Genomic DNA, 24,455 nt, shown 5'->3' on the forward strand with positions numbered 1-24,455 from the left:
TTACACAACACTACCCCCCTTTACATTGCAGTGCCCCTTTACACAACACTACCCCCTTTACACAACAATGCCCCCCTTTAATTTGCAGTGCCCCTTTACACATTTCCCCCCTTTACACAACACTACCCCCCTTTACACAACACTACCCCCCCTTTACATTGCAGTGCACCCTTACACAACAATGCCCCTCTTTAAATTGCAGTCCCCCTTTACATTACAGTGCCCCTTTACACAACACTACCCCCCTTTACATTACAGTGCCCCTTTACACAACACTACCCCCCTTTACATTGCAGTGCTCCTTTACACAACACTACCCCCTTTACATTGCAGTGCCCCTTTACACAACACTACCCCCTTTACACAACTCTACCCTCTGCACATTACAGTGCCCCTTTACACAACACTACCCCCCTTACATCACTGTGTCCGCAGTTCCCTTTTCACAGCACTGCCCCCCTTTACATTGCAGCGCCCTTGAGATCTTGGTGCACCTTTACATAACACAGCGCCCCTTAACACAGCACAGAGCCCCTTTTAATGTGAGCCTCCCCTGTATAGTCCTCCGGTACCTTTGGCAGGGCAGAGGCACTAATCCTCCTGAAGTATCCTCTCCCGGGCCTCCAGCCAGACCACCGATGTCATCCTCACAGCATGCTGCAGATTGAGTCAGAGAACGAGAGTCTTCATATTGACAAGCCAATCACCCGCTTGTTGACAACTCGGGCACCTCCCGCCCCTCAGTCCCAATCTGCAACTCCTCCCACCCCTGCCCTGCCCACTGTGAGGATGACATCGGTGGCCAAGGTGGGAGGTCCGGGAGAGGATACCTGGCAGTGGCACCGTCCGGACAGGACTGTCACTTGGTCTGGTTCCAGACCGCGGTCCTCCATTTAGTGACCACTGCTTTGGGTCAACCTCAGTCCTCAAGAACCCCCAACGGGCCATGATTTGGGAATTTCTCTCAGATAAAACAGCTCTCCAAAATACCAAACCATTGACTCTGACTTAAAGCACCCGTGCAAGATGAAGGAAAACCTGCAAACATGACCTGGTGGGGGTTCTGGAGGACTGAGGTTGAGAACCATTGCTCTAGAACAGTGATGGGGAACCTCGGCACCCCAGATGTTTTGGAACTACATTCCCCATGATGCTCTTGCACTCTGCAGTGTAGTGGAGCATCATGGGAAATGTAGTTCCAAAACATCTGGGGTGCCGAGGTTCTCCATCATTGATCTAGATGATACATTGTTTCTGCTCTTTCTTATGATCTGAGATGAGACATTTGTGGGGGTCATAGAACCCGAAAAGGAAGGTCAGTGACTCCGACCAGAACCTCATCCGGAACGTCTCCATTCTACCAGAACACAGAGAACTTCTATAGAACGTGTCGGAGGTCCAACTCCACATCCTTCAGATGTATTTATTTAGTTCAGTGCCCGCCCCTGAGCAGCTTACAATCCGTCCCCATCCCACATACTGGGAACCAGTTCACCTACCAGCCAGTCTTCGGAGTGGAAAACCCAGCGCTGGACTAGAAGGCCCATCACCGGGACCCCCTGAGGTGGGTATGTAGAGCTCCGCCTTCTAATCTGATTGGGTCTCTGGAGGTGGGAGATGAACCATGGAGGCCTCATCCATTCAGAGAGGGAGGACACACTGTACATGGGGGCCTCTCTTTATGTTTGTGGCCCCCGACTGGCTCAGAAGATCCCTCTCCCGTGTCTCTGGGTGGTAACACCTCACCATAGGAGGCAGATAATGGCCAGCCTCACCTGATACAGAAATATAGAAGTCTCTGGTGTGAAATGAAAATAAGTCCAGGTGAAATGCTGCGCCCACTACGAGGGGACACAATGCTCCCCACCCTATGTGATGTATGGGGGCAGGGCCTTCACACGGGTCTGATGAATGAAGTCCCTTGAGTTATACAAAGAATTTGTACTGCGTCCAATGCACACCTTAGACCCCATAATGACCGGGGGTGGGAGACTCCGATGTGTCAGGTGTACCGAGCACTACTGACATATAGGGCAGTATACACCCAATGTGTGTGCCCCCTTCACCAGGGCCTGGGAAGGTTGGGGCGTTCAATAAAAGGGAAGGGTGAGTGGTCCAATATGACTCCTTCATCAAAGCTTTCTAGTGGTGAAGGGGTTCTGTGTGCCCCCTTCATCAGACCCGGGGATGGTAGAGGGGTTCTATGTTAACCTTTATCAGGGCCCGGGATGGTAGAGGGGTTCTATGTTCCTCTTCATTAGGGCCGGGGATGGTAGAGGGGTTCTATGTTCACCTTCATCAGAGCCCGGGGATGGTAGAGGGGTTCTATGTTCACCTTCATCAGGGCCGGGGATGGTAGAGGGGTTCTATGTTCATCTTCATCAGGGCCCGCGGATGGTACAAGGGTTCTATGTTCACCTTCATCAGACCCGGGGATGGTAGAGGGGTTCTATGTTCACCTTCATCAGGACCCGGGGATGGTAGAGGGGTTCTATGTTCATCTTCATCAGGGTCGGGGATGGTAGAGGGGTTCTATGTTCACCTTCATCAGAGCCCGGGGATGGTAGAGGGGTTTTATGTTCATCTTCATCAGGGCCCTGGGATGGTAGAGGGGTTCTATGTTCACCTTCTTCAGACCCGGGGATGGTAGAGGGGTTCTATGTTCACCTTCATCATGGCCCGGGATGGTAGTGGGGTTCTATGTTCACCTTCATCAGGGTTGGGGATGGTAGAGGGGTTCTATGTTCACCTTCATCAGGGCCCGGGGATGGTAGAGGGGTTCTATGTTCACCTTCATCAGGGCCTGGGGATGGTAGAGGGGTTCTATGTTCACCTTCATCAGGGTCGGGACGGTAGAGGGGTTCTATGTTCATCTTCATCAGGGTCGGGGATGGTAGAGGGGTTCTATGTTCACCTTCATCAGGGTAGGGGATGGTAGAGGGGTTCTATGTTCACCTTCATCAGACCCAGGGATGGTAGAGGGGTTCAATGTGACTCTAGCAAAGCTTTGGAATGGTGTAGGGGTTCAGTGTGCCCCCTTCATCATGGCCCAGGAAGTATAGGGATCTATGTTCACCTTCTTCAGGGCCCAGGAAGGGTGGGGTATTTCTGAGCTTCTAAGAAGGGGGTCACACAACACCCCACTATTATCCCCCAGGGTTTGATGAAGGGGGCACATTGAGATAAACCCCCCACCACCCCGGGGCTCTGATGTATTCAGGTTTATACAATGGTCATACATATAGAAGGGTACGAAGGTGCGGCATGGAGGAATTGAGGTTGGACACCCAACATTTTGGGGTCCCCCTTTTTTTGAGGAAGACCCCCCTCTTACCTTCATACATCTTATTCTATGTCTGTCCTCAGAGGTGACGTGTTCTCCGGGTGTCGCTCCTTTCCTCTCAGCTCCTCTATAAACACACCGTGTACAGAACAACCACTGAGCCTAAAGGAGAACTCCACCAACAAATGAATCCATCGCTCTGGTGTGTCAGGAGGACGGAAGGTGGAGGATGGAGGGTGGAGGATGGAGGGTGGAGGATGGAGGACGGAGGGTGGAGGATGGAGGGACGGACGGAGGACCTGACACCCAATGGAGGGAAGAAATTCATAATAACGGTAATAGATTCTCTCATCCATCTCCTCCCCCCATATACAGATACATACAGATGTAGGTGGAGATAGGTGACCGATACGACTACATGGAGAGAGGAGACCCAATAGAATAATAGGGATCTCATTATACCATGAAGGACAATCGCCCTCTGATGACCTGGAGATGGGTAGAAGGATGGAGGAACGTTGTCCAGGTGGAGGTGAAAGGTCGGATCTTCCTTAGGTTGGTCGGAAGGAAGTTTTTGGCCTTCAAAGCACCTTGTTGGCGGCTGAATGACTCCCACCATTCAGTTTAGGGGGTCCCATTACATCTGCTGACCCTCCTTCATTATGGGCCCCTCCGAGCCGGTACAATGATAGGATTGTCTCTCTGTCCCGGACCCCTCGATTTCCGCTCTGCCTCTGGGGGCCAACCCAGTCCAGGTCCCTCTCCTCCCTTCCCCCCCGGTCCTTACACCGCACAGCACCATTGTTTTCTGTTCTCCTGGATTTTAGGTCTCTTCAATCCTCCTGATGAAGCTTTTCCCGGGAAATGTGTTGAGATTTCTTCCCCCAGCAGTACCGAGCGATCGTTCTTCCACCCGGATATGTTCCATAAACTGATGTGACGTTTCATGTCTGTTCCTTCCCAGAAAGTCCCATGTGGATTTATATTCATATTAGGGATGTGCTGCTATTTGTACTCACCCACAACACTAACAATTCAAAATGTCATTTATCATTATTTTTCTTTAAATGATAATATTTTAAATACAGTGTATTATAAATGTATAACATAAAACAATATTAGAAAATAAATAATATAATAATACTCTTTTATATGTAATAATCTGATAAAAACTAAAAAACATATAAAATAAATTATGAGCATAATGGAATGAAATATTAATAATACTTTGTTTAAATATATATATAATTAAACATAATTAAACAAAGTATTATTAACCACTTGAGATCCGCGCTATTGCCAAATGACGGCTACAGCGCGGATCTCCTTTTCCGGGATGACGTCAATAGACGTTGTCCCGTGTACGAGCGGCCTGCGCGCCCCCTGAGGGGCGCGCGCGGCGCGCTCTGTGATCGGCGAGTCCATGAGACTCGCCTGATCACCGATCCGCCAATGACAGCTGATCAGGTGACATAACGGAGCCGGCAATCGGCTAGTATTCCTCCTCGCGCTGACAGCGCGAGGAGAAAAAAAAAAAAGCCGATCACCGGCGGCCGTGATCGGGACATCAGTCCCAATCACGGCCAGCAATACAAGCGACCACCTGCCCCCTGCCAGTGCCCACCTGCCCCCTGCAGTGCCATCCTGAATAAAAGTAAGTGCCCCCCGTCAGTGCCACCCAGCAGTGCCCATAGTGCCCACAGTGCCACCCACAGTGCCACCCAGCAGTGCCACCCACAGTGCCACCCACAGTGCCCACAATCTGCCTCAAAGGTGCTGCACCCCAGTGCCGCCCATCAGTGCCCAGCAGTGCCGCCCATCAGTGCCCAGCAGTGCCACCTATCAGAGCCACCTATCAGTGCCACCTATCAGTGCCCATCAGTCCCATCTATCAGTGGTACCTATCAGTGCCCATCCGTGCCACCCATCCGTGCCACTTATCCGTGCCACCCATCCGTGCCATCTTATCTGTGCCCATCTTTGCCCATCAGTGCCGCCTTATCTGTTCCCATCGGTGCCGCCTTATCTGTGCCTATTAGTGCCGCCTTAACTATGCCTATCAGTGCCCACCAGTGCAGCCTATCAGTGCCCACCAATGCAGCCCATCAGTGTCCACCAGTGCAGCCTATCAGTGCCGCCTCATCAGCACACTTCAATGAAGGAGAAAAATGACCTGTTTGCAAAATTTTATAACAAACTATTAAAACATGAATTTTTTTTTTGCATCTTTTTTTGTTTGTTTAGGAAAAAATAAAACTCCGAGCTGTAACTAAATACCACCAAAAGAAAGCTCTATTTGTGGGAAAAAAATGATAAAATTTTCATTTGGGTACGGTGTTGTATGCCCGCGTAATTGTCATTCAAAGTGCATCAGCGCTGAAAGCTGAAAATTGGCCTGGGCAGGAGGGGGGTTTAAGTGCCCAGTAAGCAAGTGGTTAATATTTAATTCATTATGCTCATAATTTATGTTATATGATTTTTTTTAATTATTATTATTATTATGTATAAAGTTGTATTCCTTTATATGTTGTACAAAAATCGGATTATTACATATAAAAGAATATTATTATATTTATATTATTTATTTTATATTTATATATATTTTTATCATTATACTTTAAAATGTATTTTTATACATAACCCTATATAAACAAAGTATTATTAATATTTAATTCATTATGCTCATAAGTTATTTTATGTGTTTTTTTTTTAATTATTATGTATTATGTTGTATTTTTTATATGTGCTATATATATATATATATACAAATAATATAAATATAAAAATTAATTTTTACAGTATGCATATTGATAAATATAAAATATGTAGAACATAAAAATACAATTTTATATATGGGTTATTTTATATGTATTTATTGATCTTATATGTACAATGAAAAAAAAAAAAAACCAATACATATTTAGTAAACAATTATTGTCGTTATTATCATTGTATAAATAACAATATACAAATATGTAATAATAATAATTGATCATAGTAACTGCTGTGTCACGTGGCGCCCTCTGGCGGTCACTTTGTATGACTGTCAGTCCGTCTCTGTATGGGTGTCGCTGTGCCGGGAGCCACCAGGTGGCGAGGTTGTTGCCGCTAGAAGTCACGCTGCTGGAAGGAGGTGTGAAACGCACAAGGCGGAAGCGTTGTGGAGCGCACGAAGCGGAAGTGTGAGCGAAGCCCTTGAAACGCAAGTGAACCGCACAAGGCGGAAGCTCCGTGGAACGCAAATGAGATGAGCTTGCCATGACCCGGAAGTAGAGTGACCCCCACTGTCAGTGGCTGTGGGCTGCAGGTCAGTGTTGCTGGGGGGATCTGGAGGGGGGTCTCCAATACAGGACCTCATGGGGGGCCCCCAATAACACATTCAGGGGCCCAGTTGATTCCATAGCAGGTGGCTAGCCAATCAGGGAGCAGCTGGAGTGGAGAGCCAGCACCTGATTGGCTGCTGTGCGGGTGGGGAGCCCCAGGATTTATCATAAGAAAATATTTCTATAGTATGAGAATTATAATGTACAGCAGGAAGGAAAAGATCAGCCAGACCCCCATTGTTCTACATGAAATCTGGCTTCACCCCGGGGCTGCAGATATAAATAATAACAATAGAGATACGGTGCTAATTATTATAATAGAGGGTTTATATAGAGACAGCGCTTTACACTATAGAGGTATAATACAACCCAATACAAGAGGGTTAGGAGGGACCTGGTCCCAAGAGCTTACAATCTATATGAGACGGACAAGTGATACATAAGCTAATAACAATGGGGGATGAGCTGACAGAGAATGCTGCAGTTCAGTTGTTGGGTGGAGGAGGGATAGACTTCACTATAGGGATGAGCTCCGGGGATCACCTAAAGAAGGGGACAAAGTAGGAGATAGACAGATTGGGGTGAAGAGTTCCAGAGGAAAGGAGAGGCTCTAGAAAACTCCTGGAGGTGAGCATGGGAGGAGGAAATGAGGAGTGGATAGGATGGTGGGAGCAGACCCAGGGAGGAGGTGTAGATAGAGGATAGAAGGGATCTGAGGTCAGGGCCCTGGAGGACCCCTATGGAGAGAACAGGAAGGGACAGAGTTGTAGGTCTGAGGTCAGAGCCTTGGAGGAGCCCCTATGGAGAGAAGAGGAGGGGATGGAGTTGTAGGTCTGAGGTCAGAGCCTTGGAGGAGCCCCTATGGGGGGAAGAGGAGGAGATGGAGTTGTAGGTCTGAGGTCAGAGCCTTGGAGGAGCCCCTATGGGGGGAAGAGGAGGAGATGGAGTTGTAGGTCTGAGGTCAGAGCCTTGGAGGAGCCCCTATGGGGGGAAGAGGAGGAGATGGAGTTGTAGGTCTGAGGTCAGAGCCTTGGAGGAGCCTTATGGGGAGAAGAGGAGGGGATGGAGTTGTAGGTCTGAGGTCAGAGCCTTGGAGGAGCCCTATGGGGGGAAGAGGAGGAGATGGAGTTGTAGGTCTGAGGTCAGAGCCTTGGAGGAGCCCTATGGAGAGAACAGGAAGGGACAGAGTTGTAGGTCTGAGGTCAGAGTCTTGGAGGACCCCTATGGGGAGAAGAGGAGGGGATGGAGTTGTAGGTCTGAGGTCAGAGTCTTGGAGGACCCCTATGGGGAGAAGAGGAGGGGATGGAGTTGTAGGTCTGAGGTCAGAGTCTTGGAGGACCCCTATGGGGAGAAGAGGAGGGGATGGAGTTGTAGGTCTGAGGTCAGAGCCTTGGAGGAGCCCCTATGGGGAGAAGAGGAGGAGATAGAGTTGTAGGTCTGAGGTCAGAGCCTTGGAGGAGCCCTATGGGGAGAAGAGGAGGAGATGGAGTTGTAGGTCTGAGGTCAGAGCCCTATGGGGAGAAGAGGAGGGGGTGGAGTTGTAGGTCTGAGGTCAGAGCCTTGGAGGAGCCCCTATGGGGAGAAGAGGAGGAGATGGAGTTGTAGGTCTGAGGTCAGAGCCTTGGAGGACCCCTATGGGGAGAAGAGGAGGGGATGGAGTTGTAGGTCTGAGGTCAGAGCCTTGGAGGAGCCCTATGGGGGGAAGAGGAGGAGATGGAGTTGTAGGTCTGAGGTCAGAGCCTTGGAGGAGCCCTATGGAGAGAACAGGAAGGGACAGAGTTGTAGGTCTGAGGTCAGAGTCTTGGAGGACCCCTATGGGGAGAAGAGGAGGGGATGGAGTTGTAGGTCTGAGGTCAGAGCCTTGGAGGACCCCTATGGGGAGAAGAGGAGGGGATAGAGTTGTAGGTCTGAGGTCAGAGCCTTGGAGGAGCCCTATGGGGAGAAGAGGAGGGGATAGAGTTGTAGGTCTGAGGTCAGAGCCTTGGAGGAGCCCTATGGGGAGAAGAGGAGGGGGTGGAGTTGTAGGTCTGAGGTCAGAGCCTTGGAGGAGCCCCTATGGGGAGAAGAGGAGGAGATGGAGTTGTAGGTCTGAGGTCAGAGCCTTGGAGGACCCCTATGGGGAGAAGAGGAGGGGATGGAGTTGTAGGTCTGAGGTCAGAGCCTTAGAGGACCCCTATGGGGGGAAGAGGAGGAGATAGAGTTGTAGGTCTGAGGTCAGAGCCCTGGAGGATCTCTATGGGGAGAAGAGGAGGGGATGGAGTTGTAGGTCTGAGGTCAGAGCTTTGGAGGACCCCTATGGAGAGAAGAGGAGGAGATGGAGTTGTAGGTCTGAGGTCAGAGCCTTGGAGGAGCCCTATGGAGAGAAGAGGAGGAGATGGAGTTGTAGGTCTGAGGTCAGAGCCTAAGAGGACCCCTATGGAGAGAAGAGGAGGAGATAGAGTTGTAGGTCTGAGGTCAGAGCCCTGGAGGAGCCCAATGGAGAGAAGAGGAGGAGATAGAGTTGTAGGTCTGAGGTCAGAGCCCTGGAGGAGCCCAATGGAGACAAGAGGAGGAGATAGAGTTGTAGATCTGAGGTCAGAGCCTTGGAGGACCCCCATGGAGAGAAGAGGAGGAGATAGAGTTGTAGGTCTGAGGTCAGAGCCCTGGAGGACCCCTATGGGGAGAAGAGGAGGGGATAGAGTTGTAGGTCTGAGGTCAGAGCCTTGGAGGAGCCCTATGGGGAGAAGAGGAGGGGATAGAGTTGTGGGTCTGAGGTCAGAGCCTTGGAGGAGCCCTATGGGGAGAAGAGGAGGAGATGGAGTTGTAGGTCTGAGGTCAGAGCCTAAGAGGACCCCTATGGAGAGAAGAGGAGGAGATAGAGTTGTAGGTCTGAGGTCAGAGCCCTGGAGGAGCCCAATGGAGAGAAGAGGAGGAGATAGAGTTGTAGGTCTGAGGTCAGAGCCCTGGAGGAGCCCAATGGAGACAAGAGGAGGAGATAGAGTTGTAGATCTGAGGTCAGAGCCTTGGAGGACCCCCATGGAGAGAAGAGGAGGAGATAGAGTTGTAGGTCTGAGGTCAGAGCCCTGGAGGACCCCTATGGGGAGAAGAGGAGGGGATAGAGTTGTAGGTCTGAGGTCAGAGCCTTGGAGGAGCCCTATGGGGAGAAGAGGAGGGGATAGAGTTGTAGGTCTGAGGTCAGAGCCTTGGAGGAGCCCCTATGGAGAGGAGAGGAGGGGATGGAGTTGTAGGTCTGAGGTCAGAGCCTTGGAGGAGCCCCTATGGAGAGAAGAGGAGGAGATGGAGTTGTAGGTCTGAGGTCAGAGCCTTGGAGGAACCCCTATGGGGAGAAGAGGAGGAGATAGAGTTGTGGGTCTGAGGTCAGAGCCTTGGAGGAGCCCTATGGGGAGAAGAGGAGGAGATGGAGTTGTAGGTCTGAGGTCAGAGCCTAAGAGGACCCCTATGGAGAGAAGAGGAGGAGATAGAGTTGTAGGTCTGAGGTCAGAGCCCTGGAGGAGCCCAATGGAGAGAAGAGGAGGAGATAGAGTTGTAGGTCTGAGGTCAGAGCCCTGGAGGAGCCCAATGGAGACAAGAGGAGGAGATAGAGTTGTAGATCTGAGGTCAGAGCCTTGGAGGACCCCCATGGAGAGAAGAGGAGGAGATAGAGTTGTAGGTCTGAGGTCAGAGCCCTGGAGGAGCCCAATGGAGACAAGAGGAGGAGATAGAGTTGTAGGTCTGAGGTCAGAGCCTTGGAGGAGCCCTATGGGGAGAAGAGGAGGAGATGGAGTTGTAGGTCTGAGGTCAGAGCCTTGGAGGAGCCCCTATGGGGAGAAGAGGAGGAGATGGAGTTGTAGGTCTGAGGTCAGAGCCTTGGAGGAACCCCTATGGGGAGAAGAGGAGGAGATAGAGTTGTGGGTCTGAGGTCAGAGCCTTGGAGGAGCCCTATGGGGAGAAGAGGAGGAGATGGAGTTGTAGGTCTGAGGTCAGAGCCTTGGAGGAGCCCTATGGGGAGAAGAGGAGGAGATGGAGTTGTAGGTCTGAGGTCAGAGCCTTGGAGGAACCCCTATAGGGAGAAGAGGAGGAGATAGAGTTGTGGGTCTGAGGTCAGAGCCTTGGAGGAGCCCTATGGGGAGAAGAGGAGGAGATGGAGTTGTAGGTCTGAGGTCAGAGCCTAAGAGGACCCCTATGGAGAGAAGAGGAGGAGATAGAGTTGTAGGTCTGAGGTCAGAGCCCTGGAGGAGCCCAATGGAGAGAAGAGGAGGAGATAGAGTTGTAGGTCTGAGGTCAGAGCCCTGGAGGAGCCCAATGGAGACAAGAGGAGGAGATAGAGTTGTAGATCTGAGGTCAGAGCCTTGGAGGAGCCCTATGGAGAGAAGAGGAGGGGATAGAGTTGTAGGTCTGAGGTCAGAGCCTTGGAGGAGCCCTATGGGGAGAAGAGGAGGGGATGGAGTTGTAGGTCTGAGGTCAGAGCCTAAGAGGACCCCTATGGAGAGAAGAGGAGGAGATAGAGTTGTAGGTCTGAGGTCAGAGCCCTGGAGGACCCCTATGGGGAGAAGAGGAGGGGATAGAGTTGTAGGTCTGAGGTCAGAGCCTTGGAGGAGCCCTATGGGGAGAAGAGGAGGGGATAGAGTTGTAGGTCTGAGGTCAGAGCCTTGGAGGAGCCCCTATGGAGAGGAGAGGAGGGGATGGAGTTGTAGGTCTGAGGTCAGAGCCTTGGAGGAGCCCTATGGGGAGAAGAGGAGGAGATGCAGTTGTAGGTCTGAGGTCAGAGCCTTGGAGGAACCCCTATGGGGAGAAGAGGAGGAGATAGAGTTGTGGGTCTGAGGTCAGAGCCTTGGAGGAGCCCTATGGGGAGAAGAGGAGGAGATGGAGTTGTAGGTCTGAGGTCAGAGCCTAAGAGGACCCCTATGGAGAGAAGAGGAGGAGATAGAGTTGTAGGTCTGAGGTCAGAGCCTTGGAGGACCCCTATGGGGAGAAGAGGAGGGGATGGAGTTGTAGGTCTGAGGTCAGAGCCTTAGAGGACCCCTATGGGGGGAAGAGGAGGAGATAGAGTTGTAGGTCTGAGGTCAGAGCCCTGGAGGATCTCTATGGGGAGAAGAGGAGGGGATGGAGTTGTAGGTCTGAGGTCAGAGCTTTGGAGGACCCCTATGGAGAGAAGAGGAGGAGATGGAGTTGTAGGTCTGAGGTCAGAGCCTTGGAGGAGCCCTATGGAGAGAAGAGGAGGAGATGGAGTTGTAGGTCTGAGGTCAGAGCCTTGGAGGAACCCCTATGGGGAGAAGAGGAGGAGATAGAGTTGTGGGTCTGAGGTCAGAGCCTTGGAGGAGCCCTATGGGGAGAAGAGGAGGAGATGGAGTTGTAGGTCTGAGGTCAGAGCCTAAGAGGACCCCTATGGAGAGAAGAGGAGGAGATAGAGTTGTAGGTCTGAGGTCAGAGCCCTGGAGGAGCCCAATGGAGAGAAGAGGAGGAGATAGAGTTGTAGGTCTGAGGTCAGAGCCCTGGAGGAGCCCAATGGAGACAAGAGGAGGAGATAGAGTTGTAGATCTGAGGTCAGAGCCTTGGAGGACCCCCATGGAGAGAAGAGGAGGAGATAGAGTTGTAGGTCTGAGGTCAGAGCCCTGGAGGACCCCTATGGGGAGAAGAGGAGGGGATAGAGTTGTAGGTCTGAGGTCAGAGCCTTGGAGGAGCCCTATGGGGAGAAGAGGAGGGGATAGAGTTGTAGGTCTGAGGTCAGAGCCTTGGAGGAGCCCCTATGGAGAGGAGAGGAGGGGATGGAGTTGTAGGTCTGAGGTCAGAGCCTTGGAGGAGCCCCTATGGAGAGAAGAGGAGGAGATGGAGTTGTAGGTCTGAGGTCAGAGCCTTGGAGGAACCCCTATGGGGAGAAGAGGAGGAGATAGAGTTGTGGGTCTGAGGTCAGAGCCTTGGAGGAGCCCTATGGGGAGAAGAGGAGGAGATGGAGTTGTAGGTCTGAGGTCAGAGCCTAAGAGGACCCCTATGGAGAGAAGAGGAGGAGATAGAGTTGTAGGTCTGAGGTCAGAGCCCTGGAGGAGCCCAATGGAGAGAAGAGGAGGAGATAGAGTTGTAGGTCTGAGGTCAGAGCCCTGGAGGAGCCCAATGGAGACAAGAGGAGGAGATAGAGTTGTAGATCTGAGGTCAGAGCCTTGGAGGACCCCCATGGAGAGAAGAGGAGGAGATAGAGTTGTAGGTCTGAGGTCAGAGCCCTGGAGGAGCCCAATGGAGACAAGAGGAGGAGATAGAGTTGTAGGTCTGAGGTCAGAGCCTTGGAGGAGCCCTATGGGGAGAAGAGGAGGAGATGGAGTTGTAGGTCTGAGGTCAGAGCCTTGGAGGAGCCCCTATGGGGAGAAGAGGAGGAGATGGAGTTGTAGGTCTGAGGTCAGAGCCTTGGAGGAACCCCTATGGGGAGAAGAGGAGGAGATGGAGTTGTGGGTCTGAGGTCAGAGCCTTGGAGGAGCCCTATGGGGAGAAGAGGAGGAGATGGAGTTGTAGGTCTGAGGTCAGAGCCTTGGAGGAGCCCTATGGGGAGAAGAGGAGGAGATGGAGTTGTAGGTCTGAGGTCAGAGCCTTGGAGGAACCCCTATGGGGAGAAGAGGAGGAGATAGAGTTGTGGGTCTGAGGTCAGAGCCTTGGAGGAGCCCTATGGGGAGAAGAGGAGGAGATGGAGTTGTAGGTCTGAGGTCAGAGCCTAAGAGGACCCCTATGGAGAGAAGAGGAGGAGATAGAGTTGTAGGTCTGAGGTCAGAGCCCTGGAGGAGCCCAATGGAGAGAAGAGGAGGAGATAGAGTTGTAGGTCTGAGGTCAGAGCCCTGGAGGAGCCCAATGGAGACAAGAGGAGGAGATAGAGTTGTAGATCTGAGGTCAGAGCCTTGGAGGACCCCCATGGAGAGAAGAGGAGGAGATAGAGTTGTAGGTCTGAGGTCAGAGCCCTGGAGGACCCCTATGGGGAGAAGAGGAGGGGATAGAGTTGTAGGTCTGAGGTCAGAGCCTTGGAGGAGCCCCTATGGAGAGGAGAGGAGGGGATGGAGTTGTAGGTCTGAGGTCAGAGCCTTGGAGGAGCCCTATGGGGAGAAGAGGAGGAGATGGAGTTGTAGGTCTGAGGTCAGAGCCTTGGAGGAACCCCTATGGGGAGAAGAGGAGGAGATAGAGTTGTGGGTCTGAGGTCAGAGCCTTGGAGGAGCCCTATGGGGAGAAGAGGAGGAGATGGAGTTGTAGGTCTGAGGTCAGAGCCTAAGAGGACCCCTATGGAGAGAAGAGGAGGAGATAGAGTTGTAGGTCTGAGGTCAGAGCCCTGGAGGAGCCCAATGGAGAGAAGAGGAGGAGATAGAGTTGTAGGTCTGAGGTCAGAGCCCTGGAGGAGCCCAATGGAGACAAGAGGAGGAGATAGAGTTGTAGATCTGAGGTCAGAGCCTTGGAGGACCCCCATGGAGAGAAGAGGAGGAGATAGAGTTGTAGGTCTGAGGTCAGAGCCCTGGAGGAGCCCAATGGAGACAAGAGGAGGAGATAGAGTTGTAGGTCTGAGGTCAGAGCCTTGGAGGAGCCCTATGGGGAGAAGAGGAGGAGATGGAGTTGTAGGTCTGAGGTCAGAGCCTTGGAGGAGCCCCTATGGGGAGAAGAGGAGGAGATGGAGTTGTAGGTCTGAGGTCAGAGCCTTGGAGGAACCCCTATGGGGAGAAGAGGGGGAGATAGAGTTGTAGGTCTGAGGTCAGAGCCTTGGAGGAGCCCTATGGGGAGAAGAGGAGGAGATGGAGTTGTAGGTCTGAGGTCAGAGCCTTGGAGGAGCCCTATGGGGAGAAGAGGAGGAGATGGAGTTGTAGGTCTGAGGTCAGAGCCTTAGAGGAACCCCTATGGGGAGAAGAGGAGGAGATAGAGTTGTGGGTCTGAGGTCAGAGCCTTGGAGGAGCCCTATGGGGAGAAGAGGAGGAGATGGAGTTGTAGGTCTGAGGTCAGAGCCTAAGAGGACCCCTATGGAGAGAAGAGGAGGAGATAGAGTTGTAGGTCTGAGGTCAGAGCCCTGGAGGAGCCCAATGGAGAGAAGAGGAGGAGATAGAGTTGTAGGTCTGAGGTCAGAGCCCTGGAGGAGCCCAATGGAGACAAGAGGAGGAGATAGAGTTGTAGATCTGAGGTCAGAGCCTTGGAGGACCCCCATGGAGAGAAGAGGAGGAGATAGAGTTGTAGGTCTGAGGTCAGAGCCCTGGAGGAGCCCAATGGAGACAAGAGGAGGAGATAGAGTTGTAGGTCTGAGGTCAGAGCCTTGGAGGAGCCCTATGGGGAGAAGAGGAGGAGATGGAGTTGTAGGTCTGAGGTCAGAGCCTTGGAGGAGCCCCTATGGGGAGAAGAGGAGGAGATGGAGTTGTAGGTCTGAGGTCAGAGCCTTGGAGGAGCCCTATGGGGAGAAGAGGAGGGGATGGAGTTGTAGGTCTGAGGTCAGAGCCTTGGAGGACCCCCATGGGGAGAAGAGGAGGGGATGGAGTTGTAGGTCTGAGGTCAGAGCCCTGGAGGACCCCTATGGGGAGAAGAGGAGGGGATAGAGTTGTAGGTCTGAGGTCAGAGCCTTGGAGGAGCCCTATGGGGAGAAGAGGAGGGGATGGAGTTGTAGGTTTGAGGTCAGAGCCTTGGAGGACCCCTATGGAGAGAAGAGGAGGGGACAGAGTTGTAGGTCTGAGGTCAGAGCCCTGGAGGAGCCCTATGGAGAGAAGAGGAGGAGATAGAGTTGTAAGTCTGAGGTCAGAGCCTTGGGGGACCCCTATGGAGAGAAGAGGGGGAGATAGAGTTGTAGGTCTGAGGTCAGAGCCTTGGAGGAGCCCTATGGGGAGAAGAGGAGGAGATGGAGTTGTAGGTCTGAGGTCAGAGCCTTGGAGGAGCCCTATGGGGAGAAGAAGAGGGGATGGAGTTGTAGGTCTGAGGTCAGAGCCTTGGAGGAGCCCTATGGAGAGAAGAGGAGGAGATAGAGTTGTAGGTCTGAGGTCAGAGCCTTGGAGGAGCCCCTATGGGGAGAAGAGGAGGGGATGGAGTTGTAGGTCTGAGGTCAGAGCCTTGAAGGACTCCTATGTACAGAAGAGGAGGGGATGGAGTTGTAGGTCTGAGGTCAGAGCCTTGGAGGAGCCCCTATGGGGAGAAGAGGAGGAGATAGAGTTGTAGGTCTGAGGTCAGAGCCTTGAAGGACTCCTATGTACAGAAGAGGAGGGGATGGAGTTGTAGGTCTGAGGTCAGAGCCTTGGAGGACCCCCATGGGGAGAAGAGGAGGGGATGGAGTTGTAGGTCTGAGGTCAGAGCCCTGGAGGACCCCTATGGGGAGAAGAGGAGGGGATAGAGTTGTAGGTCTGAGGTCAGAGCCTTGGAGGAGCCCCTATGGAGAGGAGAGGAGGGGATGGAGTTGTAGGTTTGAGGTCAGAGCCTTGGAGGACCCCTATGGAGAGAAGAGGAGGGGACAGAGTTGTAGGTCTGAGGTCAGAGCCCTGGAGGAGCCCTATGGAGAGAAGAGGAGGAGATAGAGTTGTAAGTCTGAGGTCAGAGCCTTGGGGGACCCCTATGGAGAGAAGAGGGGGAGATAGAGTTGTAGGTCTGAGGTCAGAGCCTTGGAGGAGCCCTATGGGGAGAAGAGGAGGAGATAGAGTTGTAGGTCTGAGGTCAGAGCCTTGGAGGACCCCTATGGAGAGAAGAGGGGGAGATAGAGTTGTAGGTCTGAGGTCAGAGCCTTGGAGGAGCCCTATGGGGAGAAGAGGAGGAGATGGAGTTGTAGGTCTGAGGTCAGAGCCTTGGAGGAGCCCTATGGGGAGAAGAAGAGGGGATGGAGTTGTAGGTCTGAGGTCAGAGCCTTGGCGGACCACTATGGAGAGAAGAGGAGGGGATGGAGTTGTAGGTCTGAGGTCAGAGCCCTGGAGGACCCCTATGGGGAGAAGAGGAGGAGATAGAGTTGTAGGTCTGAGGTCAGAGCATTGGAGGACCCCTATGGAGAGAAGAGGGGGAGATAGAGTTGTAGGTCTGAGGTCAGAGCCTTGGAGGAGCCCTATGGGGAGAAGAGGAGGAGATGGAGTTGTAGGTCTGAGGTCAGAGCCTTGGAGGAGCCCTATGGGGAGAAGAAGAGGGGATGGAGTTGTAGGTCTGAGGTCAGAGCCTTGGAGGAGCCCTATGGAGAGAAGAGGAGGAGATAGAGTTGTAGGTCTGAGGTCAGAGCCTTGGAGGAGCCCCTATGGGGAGAAGAGGAGGGGATGGAGTTGTAGGTCTGAGGTCAGAGCCTTGGAGGAGCCCCTATGGGGAGAAGAGGAGGAGATAGAGTTGTAGGTCTGAGGTCAGAGCCTTGAAGGACTCCTATGTACAGAAGAGGAGGGGATGGAGTTGTAGGTCTGAGGTCAGAGCCTTGGAGGACCCCTATGGACAGAAGAGGAGGGGATGGAGTTGTAGGTCTGAGGTCAGAGCCCTGGAGGAGCCCTATGGAGAGAAGAGGAGGAGATAGAGTTGTAGGTCTGAGGTCAGAGCCTTGGAGGACCCCTATGGAGAGAAGAGGAGGGGATGGAGTTGTAGGTCTGAGGTCAGAGCCTTGGCGGACCCCTATGGAGAGAAGAGGAGGGGATGGAGTTGTAGGTCTGAGGTCAGAGCCTTGGAGGAGCCCCTATGGGGAGAAGAGGAGGGGATGGAGTTGTAGGTCTGATGTCAGAGCCTTGGAGGAGCCCCTATGGGGAGAAGAGGAGGGGGTGGAGTTGTAGGTCTGAGGTCAGAGCCTTGGAGGAGCCCCTATGGAGAGAAGAGGAGGGGATGGAGTTGTAGGTCTGAGGTCAGAGCCTTGGAGGAGCCCCTATGGGGAGAAGAGGAGGAGATGGAGTTGTAGGTCTGAGGTCAGAGCCTTGGAGGATCCCCTATGGGGAGAAGAGGAGGAGATAGAGTTGTAGGTCTGAGGTCAGAGCCTTGGAGGAGCTCCTATGGGGAGAAGAGGAGGAGATGGAGTTGTAGGTCTGAGGTCAGAGCCTTGGAGGAGCCCTATGGGGAGAAGAGGAGGGGATGGAGTTGTAGGTCTGAGGTCAGAGCCTTGGGGGACCCCTATGGAGAGAAGAGGGGGAGATAGAGTTGTAGGTCTGAGGTCAGAGCCTTGGAGGAGCCCTATGGGGAGAAGAGGAGGAGATAGAGTTGTAGGTCTGAGGTCAGAGCCTTGGAGGACCCCTATGGAGAGAAGAGGGGGAGATAGAGTTGTAGGTCTGAGGTCAGAGCCTTGGAGGAGCCCTATGGGGAGAAGAGGAGGAGATGGAGTTGTAGGTCTGAGGTCAGAGCCTTGGAGGAGCCCTATGGGGAGAAGAAGAGGGGATGGAGTTGTAGGTCTGAGGTCAGAGCCTTGGCGGACCACTATGGAGAGAAGAGGAGGGGATGGAGTTGTAGGTCTGAGGTCAGAGCCCTGGAGGACCCCTATGGGGAGAAGAGGAGGAGATAGAGTTGTAGGTCTGAGGTCAGAGCATTGGAGGACCCCTATGGAGAGAAGAGGGGGAGATAGAGTTGTAGGTCTGAGGTCAGAGCCTTGGAGGAGCCCTATGGGGAGAAGAGGAGGAGATGGAGTTGTAGGGCTGAGGTCAGAGCCTTGGAGGAGCCCTATGGGGAGAAGAAGAGGGGATGGAGTTGTAGGTCTGAGGTCAGAGCCTTGGAGGAGCCCTATGGAGAGAAGAGGAGGAGATAGAGTTGTAGGTCTGAGGTCAGAGCCTTGGAGGAGCCCCTATGGGGAGAAGAGGAGGGGATGGAGTTGTAGGTCTGAGGTCAGAGCCTTGGAGGAGCCCCTATGGGGAGAAGAGGAGGAGATAGAGTTGTAGGTCTGAGGTCAGAGCCTTGAAGGACTCCTATGTACAGAAGAGGAGGGGATGGAGTTGTAGGTCTGAGGTCAGAGCCTTGGAGGACCCCTATGGACAGAAGAGGAGGGGATGGAGTTGTAGGTCTGAGGTCAGAGCCCTGGAGGAGCCCTATGGAGAGAAGAGGAGGAGATAGAGTTGTAGGTCTGAGGTCAGAGCCTTGGAGGACCCCTATGGAGAGAAGAGGAGGGGATGGAGTTGTAGGTCTGAGGTCAGAGCCTTGGCGGACCCCTATGGAGAGAAGAGGAGGGGATGGAGTTGTAGGTCTGAGGTCAGAGCCTTGGAGGAGCCCCTATGGGGAGAAGAGGAGGGGATGGAGTTGTAGGTCTGATGTCAGAGCCTTGGAGGAGCCCCTATGGGGAGAAGAGGAGGGGGTGGAGTTGTAGGTCTGAGGTCAGAGCCTTGGAGGAGCCCCTATGGAGAGAAGAGGAGGGGATGGAGTTGTAGGTCTGAGGTCAGAGCCTTGGAGGAGCCCCTATGGGGAGAAGAGGAGGAGATGGAGTTGTAGGTCTGAGGTCAGAGCCTTGGAGGATCCCCTATGGGGAGAAGAGGAGGAGATAGAGTTGTAGGTCTGAGGTCAGAGCCTTGGAGGAGCCCCTATGGGGAGAAGAGGAGGAGATGGAGTTGTAGGTCTGAGGTCAGAGCCTTGGAGGAGCCCCTATGGGGAGAAGAGGAGGGGATGGAGTTGTAGGTCTGAGGTCAGAGCCTTGGAGGAGCCCCTATGGGGAGAAGAGGAGGGGGTGGAGTTGTAGGTCTGAGGTCAGAGCCTTGGAGGAGCCCCTATGGGGAGAAGAGGAGGAGATAGAGTTGTAGGTCTGAGGTCAGAGCCTTGGAGGAGCCCTATGGAGAGAAGAGGAGGAGATGGAGTTGTAGGTCTGAGGTCAGAGCCTTGGAGGAGCCCTATGGAGAGAAGAGGAGGAGATGGAGTTGTAGGTCTGAGGTCAGAGCCTTGGAGGAGCCCTATGGGGAGAAGAGGAGGAGATGGAGTTGTAGGTCTGAGGTCAGAGCCTTGGAGGAGCCCTATGGGGAGAAGAAGAGGGGATGGAGTTGTAGGTCTGAGGTCAGAGCCTTGGAGGAGCCCTATGGAGAGAAGAGGAGGAGATAGAGTTGTAGGTCTGAGGTCAGAGCCTTGGAGGAGCCCCTATGGGGAGAAGAGGAGGAGATGGAGTTGTAGGTCTGAGGTCAGAGCCTTGGAGGAGCCCCTATGGGGAGAAGAGGAGGGGGTGGAGTTGTAGGTCTGAGGTCAGAGCCTTGGAGGAGCCCCTATGGGGAGAAGAGGAGGAGATGGAGTTGTAGGTCTGAGGTCAGAGCCTTGGAGGAGCCCTATGGGGAGAAGAGGAGGAGATAGAGTTGTAGGTCTGAGGTCAGAGCCTTGGAGGACCCCTATGGGGAGAAGAGGAGGAGATAGAGTTGTAGGTCTGAGGTCAGAGCCTTAGAGGAGCCCTATGGGGATAAGAGGAGGAGATGGAGTTGTAGGTCTGAGGTCAGAGCCCTGGAGGACCCCTATGGGGAGAAGAGGAGGGAATAGAGTTGTAGGTCTGAGGTCAGAGCCTTGGAGGAGCCCTATGGGGAGAAGAGGAGGGGACAGAGTTGTAGGTCTGAGGTCAGAGCCCTGGAGGAGCCCCTATGGGGAGAAGAGGAGGGGATGGAGTTGTAGGTCTGAGGTCAGAGCCTTGGAGGACCCCTATGGAGAGAAGAGGAGGAGATAGAAGTGTAGGTCTGAGGTCAGAGCCTTGGAGGACCCCTATGGAGAGAAGAGGAGGGGATAGAGTTGTAGGTCTGAGGTCAGAGCCTTGGAGGAGCCCTATGGGGAGAAGAGGAGGAGATGGAGTTGTAGGTCTGAGGTCAGAGCCTAAGAGGACCCCTATGGAGAGAAGAGGAGGAGATAGAGTTGTAGGTCTGAGGTCAGAGCCCTGGAGGAGCCCAATGGAGAGAAGAGGAGGAGATAGAGTTGTAGGTCTGAGGTCAGAGCCCTGGAGGAGCCCAATGGAGACAAGAGGAGGAGATAGAGTTGTAGATCTGAGGTCAGAGCCTTGGAGGAGCCCTATGGAGAGAAGAGGAGGAGATAGAGTTGTAGGTCTGAGGTCAGAGCCCTGGAGGAGCCCAATGGAGACAAGAGGAGGAGATAGAGTTGTAGGTCTGAGGTCAGAGCCTTGGAGGAGCCCTATGGGGAGAAGAGGAGGGGATGGAGTTGTAGGTCTGAGGTCAGAGCCTTGGAGGACCCCCATGGGGAGAAGAGGAGGGGATGGAGTTGTAGGTCTGAGCTCAGAGCCCTGGAGGACCCCTATGGGGAGAAGAGGAGGGGATCGAGTTGTAGGTCTGAGGTCAGAGCCTTGGAGGAGCCCTATGGGGAGAAGAGGAGGGGATAGAGTTGTAGGTCTGAGGTCAGAGCCTTGGAGGAGCCCCTATGGAGAGAAGAGGAGGAGATAGAGTTGTAAGTTTGAGGTCAGAGCCTTGGGGGACCCCTATGGAGAGAAGAGGGGGAGATAGAGTTGTAGGTCTGAGGTCAGAGCCTTGGAGGAGCCCTATGGGGAGAAGAGGAGGAGATGGAGTTGTAGGTCTGAGGTCAGAGCCTTGGAGGGGCCCTATGGGGAGAAGAGGAGGGGATGGAGTTGTAGGTCTGAGGTCAGAGCCTTGGGGGACCCCTATGGAGAGAAGAGGAGGAGATAGAGTTGTAGGTCTGAGGTCAGAGCCTTGGAGTTCCCCTATGGGGAGAAGAGGAGGGGATAGAGTTGTAGGTCTGAGGTCAGAGCCTTGGAGGAGCCCTATGTGGAGAAGAGGAGGGGATAGAGTTGTAGGTCTGAGGTCAGAGCCTTGGAGGAGCCCCTATGGGGAGAAGAGGAGGAGATAGAGTTGTAGGTCTGAGGTCAGAGCCTTGGAGGAGCCCCTATGGGGAGAAGAGGAGGGGATGGAGTTGTAGGTCTGAGGTCAGAGCCTTGAAGGACTCCTATGTACAGAAGAGGAGGGGATGGAGTTGTAGGTCTGAGGTCAGAGCCTTGGAGGAGCCCTATGGAGAGAAGAGGAGGAGATAGAGTTGTAGGTCTGAGGTCAGAGCCTTGGAGGAGCCCCTATGGGGAGAAGAGGAGGGGATAGAGTTGTAGGTCTGAGGTCAGAGCCTTGGAGGAGCCCTATGGGGAGAAGAGGAGGGGATGGAGTTGTAGGTCTGAGGTCAGAGCCCTGGAGGAGCCCCTATGGGGAGAAGAGGAGGGGATAGAGTTGTAGGTCTGAGGTCAGAGCCTTGGAGGAGCCCTATGGGGAGAAGAGGAGGGGATGGAGTTGTAGGTCTGAGGTCAGAGCCCTGGAGGAGCCCCTATGAGGAGAAGAGGAGGGGATAGAGTTGTAGGTCTGAGGTCAGAGCCTTGGAGGAGCCCTATGGGGAGAAGAGGAGGAGATAGAGTTGTAGGTCTGAGGTCAGAGCCCTGGAGGAGCCCCCATGGAGAGAAGAGGAGGAGATAGAGTTGTAGGTCTGAGGTCAGAGCCTTGGAGGACCCCTATGGAGAGAAGAGGAGGGGATGGAGTTGTAGGTCTGAGGTCAGAGCCTTGGCGGACCCCTATGGAGAGAAGAGGAGGGGATGGAGTTGTAGGTCTGAGGTCAGAGCCTTGGAGGAGCCCCTATGGGGAGAAGAGGAGGGGATGGAGTTGTAGGTCTGAGGTCAGAGCCTTGGAGGAGCCCCTATGGGGAGAAGAGGAGGGGATGGAGTTGTAGGTCTGAGGTCAGAGCCTTGGAGGAGCCCCTATGGGGAGAAGAGGAGGGGGTGGAGTTGTAGGTCTGAGGTCAGAGCCTTGGAGGAGCCCTATGGGGAGAAGAGGGGGAGATAGAGTTGTAGGTCTGAGGTCAGAGCCTTGGAGGACCCCTATGGGGATAGGAGGAGGAGATGGAGTTGTAGGTCTGAGGTCAGAGCCTTAGAGGAGCCCTATGGGGAGAGGAGGAGGGGATGGAGTTGGAGGTCTGAGGTCAGAGCCCTGGAGGAGCCCTATGGAGAGAAGAGGAGGAGATAGAGTTGTAGGTCTGAGGTCAGAGCCCTGGAGGAGCCCAATGGAGACAAGAGGAGGAGATAGAGTTGTAGGTCTGAGGTCAGAGCCTTGGAGGAGCCCTATGGGGAGAAGAGGAGGGGATGGAGTTGTAGGTCTGAGGTCAGAGCCTTGGAGGACCCCCATGGGGAGAAGAGGAGGGGATGGAGTTGTAGGTCTGAGGTCAGAGCCCTGGAGGACCCCTATGGGGAGAAGAGGAGGGGATAGAGTTGTAGGTCTGAGGTCAGAGCCTTGGAGGAGCCCTATGGGGAGAAGAGGAGGGGATAGAGTTGTAGGTCTGAGCCTTGGAGGAGCCCCTATGGAGAGAAGAGGAGGGGATAGAGTTGTAGGTCTGAGGTCAGAGCCTTGGAGGACCCCTATGGAGAGAAGAGGAGGGGATGGAGTTGTAGGTCTGAGGTCAGAGCCTTGGAGGAGCCCTATGGAGAGAAGAGGGGGAGATAGAGTTGTAGGTCTGAGGTCAGAGCCTTGGAGGAGCCCCTATGGGGAGAAGAGGAGGAGATGGAGTTGTAGGTCTGAGGTCAGAGCCTTGGAGGAGCCCTATGGGGAGAAGAGGAGGGGATGGAGTTGTAGGTCTGAGGTCAGAGCCTTGGAGGAGCCCTATGGGGAGAAGAGGAGGGGATGGAGTTGTAGGTCTGAGGTCAGAGCCTTGGAGGAGCCCCTATGGGGAGAAGAGGAGGGGATGGAGTTGTAGGTCTGAGGTCAGAGCCTTGGAGGAGCCCTATGGGGAGAAGAGGAGGGGATGGAGTTGTAGGTCTGAGGTCAGAGCCCTGGAGGAGCCCTATGGAGAGAAGAGGAGGAGATAGAGTTGTAGGTCTGAGGTCAGAGCCTTGGAGGAGCCCCTATGGGGAGAAGAGGAGGGGATGGAGTTGTAGGTCTGAGGTCAGAGCCTTGGAGGAGACCTATGGGGAGAAGAGGAGGGGATGGAGTTGTAGGTCTGAGGTCAGAGCCTTGGAGGAGCCCCTATGGGGAGAAGAGGAGGAGATAGAGTTGTAGGTCTGAGGTCAGAGCCTTGAAGGACTCCTATGTACAGAAGAGGAGGGGATGGAGTTGTAGGTCTGAGGTCAGAGCCTTGGAGGAGCCCTATGGGGAGAAGAGGAGGGGATGGAGTTGTAGGTCTGAGGTCAGAGCCTTGGAGGCCCCCTATGGAGAGAAGAGGAGGGGATAGAGTTGTAGGTCTGAGGTCAGAGCCCTGGAGGAGCCCCTATGGGGAGAAGAGGAGGGGATGGAGTTGTAGGTCTGAGGTCAGAGCCTTGGAGGAGCCCTATGGAGAGAAGAGGAGGAGATAGAGTTGTAGGTCTGAGGTCAGAGCCTTGGAGGAGCCCTATGGGGAGAAGAGGAGGGGATGGAGTTGTAGGTCTGAGGTCAGAGCCTTGGAGGAGCTCTATGGGGAGAAGAGGAGGGGGTGGAGTTGTAGGTCTGAGGTCAGAGCCTTGGAGGAGCCCTATGGAGAGAAGAGGAGGAGATAGAGTTGTAGATCTGAGGTCAGAGCCTTGGAGGAGCCCTATGGGGAGAAGAGGAGGAGATGGAGTTGTAGGTCTGAGGTCAGAGCCTTGGAGGAGCTCTATGGGGAGAAGAGGAGGGGGTGGAGTTGTAGGTCTGAGGTCAGAGCCTTGGAGGAGCCCTATGGAGAGAAGAGGAGGAGATAGAGTTGTAGGTCTGAGGTCAGAGCCTTGGAGGAGCCCTATGGGGAGAAGAGGAGGGGAGGGAGTTGTAGGTCTGAGGTCAGAGCCTTGGAGGAGCCCCTATGGGGAGAAGAGGAGGGGATGGAGTTGTAGGTCTGAGGTCAGAGCCTTGGAGGTCCCCTATGGAGAGAAGAGGAGGGGACAGAGTTGTAGGTCTGAGGTCAGAGCCTTGGAGGAGCCCTATGGGGAGAAGAGGAGGGGATGGAGTTGTAGGTCTGAGGTCAGAGCCTTGGAGGAGCCCCTATGGGGAGAAGAGGAGGAGATAGAGTTGTAGGTCTGAGGTCAGAGCCTTGAAGGACTCCTATGTACAGAAGAGGAG

At 53.7% G+C, this 24,455-nt stretch overlaps 1 protein-coding gene and 1 long non-coding RNA gene across 3 annotated transcripts in view; both read left to right on the forward strand.

Moving 5' to 3' along the window:
- Positions 1-24,455, forward strand: part of LOC143959494 (uncharacterized) — a 236,931-nt gene that overhangs the window by 65,447 nt on the left and 147,029 nt on the right. The window lies entirely within an intron of this gene.
- Positions 6,461-24,455, forward strand: part of LOC143959478 (gastrula zinc finger protein XlCGF48.2-like) — a 49,280-nt gene continuing 31,285 nt past the window's right edge. For both annotated transcript variants that reach the window (XR_013270238.1, XM_077468143.1), the window contains exon 1: positions 6,461-6,590. The gene's annotated coding sequence lies outside the window, so the exon portion shown is untranslated. The remainder of the gene's footprint in view (positions 6,591-24,455) is intronic.

The sequence above is a fragment of the Lithobates pipiens genome, unplaced genomic scaffold (genome assembly GCF_037356315.1).
Source record: "Lithobates pipiens isolate NorthernLeopardFrog02 unplaced genomic scaffold, aLitPip1_a1.2 Scaffold_77, whole genome shotgun sequence".
Lineage (NCBI taxonomy): Eukaryota > Metazoa > Chordata > Amphibia > Anura > Ranidae > Lithobates > Lithobates pipiens.